The sequence below is a fragment of the Mandrillus leucophaeus genome, unplaced genomic scaffold (genome assembly GCF_000951045.1).
Source record: "Mandrillus leucophaeus isolate KB7577 unplaced genomic scaffold, Mleu.le_1.0 Scaffold1076, whole genome shotgun sequence".
Lineage (NCBI taxonomy): Eukaryota > Metazoa > Chordata > Mammalia > Primates > Cercopithecidae > Mandrillus > Mandrillus leucophaeus.
In genome coordinates this window covers 1,190,223-1,195,185 of record NW_012098943.1, presented here as the reverse complement: position 1 = coordinate 1,195,185, position 4,963 = coordinate 1,190,223, and positions in this window count along the sequence as shown.

Below are 4,963 nucleotides of genomic sequence, written 5' to 3'. Positions count from 1 at the left end.
CTTGGCTTGCACAGTTGTTTCACACCATTCCAAGATCAAGGCAACTTTTCCCTCCTCCAGGAGACCCAGTTCCCTGGGTTTCTCAGCTTTGAAGCACTTATCCCCACATGAAATGATCTCACCCATCACTTGATAGACTGCCCCTCTCCTTTCCCTTCTGGAAAGTGTCACCCTAAAAGTGGGATCATATATGTTGCATACCCCTGTAACTCTCACACTTCAGAACAGTATCTGAAAGACAACCGAAGCTCAATGAATAGACATTGAAAAAATAAGTCAATAATATGTATAAAGAGTGGGTAAAAGCATCCAGTGTTGTGAGATATTACCTATAAATGTTTATTTAGTCCATTCCCAACTATATACATAAGTTGTATTATTTACTAAAGGTGTTTTGAACTACAGAAAGAAAAGAAAAAATGTGCACAATAGATTTTTAAGTGAACCTCATAATGAATTTATTTGAAAGGTTAAGTGCTCTGCCTGCTAACTACAACAGAAAGCAAAGCAGAGCCCCTCCATCAGTGTCAGCACCCACCCGCTAGACCAATCTCCCTGATCATGGCCACAAACCCATCTGCAAGGAGGAACTGACTCCACATCACAGGTAACTGAGACGCAGGGGGCTAAGTCAACCGCACAGAATGACACTCTCATCAAAATGTAGAGCTGGAGTTTCAATGCTGACATTTTCCCAGGGAGAACCACAGGTGAACAATAAAATGGGAAAACTAATCTCCTCACACAAAAGAAGCCTCGCTCTACTCCCAGCCTCAGTCGTATTGGCAAGTGTAAGCACCCAGGAGTCAAAACTCTCATTAAACAAGAATAGAGCTAACTACGAACATATTCACAACAGGGTGGGAGAGGGGAGGGGATGACCACACATCTGGAGAGAGAAAACACCACGGGAGCATGGGAGAGGCTCCTTCTTTGCGTTAATCCAGACCAACATCTCAGCCCAAAAGTCCAAGCGCAAAAGACAGGATGCAGCAAGGGACTGCCTGGCTGTGGGGACAGGAGAGAGAGGACCACCATAGCATGCCCCCAAAATAGAAGTAGGTGGAGGCTTTCTCGGCCGTCGCCAGCTGGCATTCCACAGGCTCACTTACAGTGACCCGATAAGCTATATAAAGCTCGTTTTGTGGCCACGACAAAGCCTGGGGTGGAGAAAACTCTTAATTATAGCCGATGCTCTGGGGCTGGCCTTGTCCTCGGCCTCCACCCCACACACTGCAGGAAGCTGAGGCTGAGATTGCATCCCCCGGGAGCCTCTGTCAGGCGATGGAGAAGCAGGAGTTGATGCCATGACACAGAGGCACTTCCATGGCCACCAGCATCACGGCAGACCTTAGGCAAGGCCACCGGGGAGGTCAGGCCACTAGGGAGGCCAGAGATGATGCCTGAAATGTGCCTGTAATAACACTGGCCACGTGTTACTGTTGTTACTGTTGTTATTCCACTCCTCAGTCTGCTGATACTTGTTTTCATTTGTAAAATGGGAATAATGATTTTTTTTCAAGTTCGTTTCAGTCATTCATTCAACAAACAGCCACTGGCCACCAGGTCTGAGCCACATCTGTTCTAGACACTGTGTAGTTTGATTATTAGATATGCAGTAAGATTCCAGAAGGATGGTTGAAAGCACTCACTCTTAGGCAGTAGGTTCTGACCAAAGAAAGGCTTCCACACCTGTCCCCTGCAATCCTGGACAGGCCACTCAGCCCCTGTGTGCCTCTGCGCCATCAACCATAAAACAGCCAGCCTGCCTTTTCTAAATCTGCACCAGCCTTCAAAATCTAACCATTTGTCTCTGTTCACCAAAGTGTGAACACATTCAATATTTCCACTATTGTTGGCTATAATTTCAGATTTGCTTCATGTTCTTATTCTTTTCTTTGGCGGGGGTGGTGTGGGGAGTGAAATAGATCATTGCCCATGAACTTCTAATGTGCACATCACAACAGCAAGCACAGAATTAACTGTCAGGCCACTGCCCTTGATTTCCTTTAAACAATATTTAGGAGCTCATCCTACATACTAGTCTCTGCTCTAAGCACTGAGGTACCACAAGGAACAGCCTTTGCCCTTGTGAAGCTTATATGCTTGTGTGTGAAGATACACTAGGCAAGTAAACTAATGCATATATAAAATTACACACTCTGTTGTGTAATTGTCTGCCATTTTCCTGCTGCCCCAAGTAGACAAGAGTTTCCCTTTCAAGGACAAAGAGGATGCCAGATTCACTACTGCATCATGGGCACCTGGCCTGTGTCCAGCACAGAGGAATCACTCAATGTGCTTGAATGAATGAATGAATGAATGAATGAATGAATGAAGTGAATGTTTACTACAATGCATGACTGTTAATGAAGGAATGGATAAATGAGATTGAATCAAATGGCTGTTTTAATGCATGATTATTGAATGAATGAATGAGTTGGATCTAACTGAATGATTACTACATCAAAAAAAAATCCTGATATTTTTAGTCTACCATTTTCCTAAGTGGCCCCTATTGAGACTAGTTCCTCCTCAGGCTGTTAAGTCCCCCACAGGCATCCTCTGTGTACCAAGAGATTTCTGGTGTTCAAATTCTGCCATGCTCCCTGATTCAATCTCACTAGCTGCTTTCCAATATGTTACTATTAGCTCTTTTATTTTGTTTTGCTTTGTTTCTAATTGAAGCAATTGTAAGGGGATTTCATTTCGTTTGTAGCCAGAATAGACCAGGCCCTCTTCATCTCACAGCTGTATTTACAAAAACTGATTCCCTTTAGATGACTGAGCATTCACTTAAATCTTACATCTATTTTAGGATTTTGGAGAAGCCCTGTCTTCACAGAATCCATGAGCTTTTCCTGACGAGATCAGGGCGGACGTGTGTTCTGGGCTGGCCTGCGTAGGTTTCCCTTTCTCTTGGTAACAGCTCACTGGTTTTCCTTCATGTATCAAATCCCTTTCCTTGAGGGAGCTGGGCTGGGAACTAACTCCACTCCCAAATGTTAAACAAGGTCTTGTGACAGGCCCAAAATATTCAACCTATTTCCACTCCCAGACTAGTGATTGATGTAGGGACAGTCACATGACCTACCCTAGTCCAGTGAGACTGAGCGCCAGGCCTGCTGGGTAATAGTCTCTTCTCCTCCCGGGTTTGCAGGCAGACATGGCTCTGAGATTCACTGAGAGGTGTCTTGCCATGTTGTCCCCAGGTTGCCCTCCCATGTCCATTCTCTCCCTCTGCCCTGCTCATAGCCCAGGAGGCCAGCCACTGTGACTGCATCACTTGGCCTTGCTTGCCAGGCTAGTGGAAGGAGCAGCCATGCAAGAGCAGATAAGGGGCAGGGGCTTCTTTCTTGCTCCCTCTCTGCCTGTGTGTTGTGGTCTGACAAGAGAACTGTATGTCTTCATGACTAAGGGTCCTACAGGGCCACCCAATCTCAGCCCTAATGGACTCTAGTGACACACTCCATCCCTTCTCAGCTGGCTTCTCCCATCACTAGTTCGTGCGTACCTCAGTATCCCTTGCTGATCTCACCCTCCTCTAAATAAAACCTTCATCAGAGTCTCTTCACTGAAACCCATTTACCAGTACAATTCTGATACATAAGTCAAGCCAAGAACAGAGTTAACACCAAGACAGAGGAACCCGGAAATGGAGAGTGGAATGAATGGATCGAGGTTTTATCGCTTGAAGCTGCCTGACCTCTGGTCTTTCAATTGAAAGTCCTAATATTAACAAATTTGCTTTACCAAGGTCAATGATGGTGAAGCCCATGTTCTGGAGGCACGGGGGAGAGGCCTGGAGTCTGAAGGCCTGGGTTCTGTTCCCACCCCTGGTGTCTATTAATTGTGCGGTACATCCCAAGGACTTGACCTCTCTGGGGTTGTCTCTGCCATTCTCAGAGTCATCCCTGGGCATGAAGGAGCTTCAAAGTCTAGAGTTGTCTCTGCTGAGATCCAGAACCACTCTGAACCAAAACTCAGGACGGCAAAAACAAACAAACAAACAAAAAACAGTGGGAAGGATCTGGAAGTAACCTGGTTTCCCAGCACTCTGCATCAAGGGGTTCTGGATTCTGGAATGACAGGTAGAATTCATTGTTCCTGAGCTACCACATTGAATTTCTACTTCTTAGCTGGGGCTGTTACCCTGTGCCTAGATCTTACTTGCACAGATCTCTGATTCATCCAGTACGCACCTGGATCAATCCCAGAGCTCCAGCCCTGCCTGGGCTGTCTCCTGTCACTCCTCTTTCCCCACCTGACCCATCCCCTCCCGGGCCTACAACTGAGGGCCCAACATGCCTTGAAGCTGTGCCTTCCATGATCTCAGCATTCTGTGTGCTCTTATCTATACAAAAGACAGAATCCTTATCCTATGAGGTTGTGATACGGGTCAGTGAAGTCACTTATGGGAAGTCCACAGACAATGCCTTGCATACTCTAGGGTAGATTACCTTCACTTAGCCTTCTGGGCATCGATTTCCACCTCTGTAACATGGGCCAAGTCATCAATGCTGGATCTCTCCTGAACCACAGTTCTCTGAATTTCTCCAGCAGTCTTATGAAGGGCTTCCCTTTGTCCTGCTGTTCAGTCGCATTCCATTCCCCACAGAGATCTGACCATGTCGTACCCCTGCATAAACCCTCCGGCATGTCTTCACCTTAGCACACAAGGCCCCCCTTTACGGGTACCCTGACAATCTGGCAACACCCAGCAGCCCTAATCCCCTCCTTTTCCCCAGCTGCATGGGCCCATCATGGTTCACCGACCATGTCATGGCATCCCTTAATCCCACTCCATCTCATCCTTCTCAATCCCATGCAGTTCATGCTCCTGCTCTAAATAACCTAAGTACCACTTCCTCCAGGGAGCCCTCCCTCATTCTCTGTATCCCCACACATACCATAGTCACATGGACCTGGCTGCCTGTGCCTTTATTCAAGTTTACCTGCACAG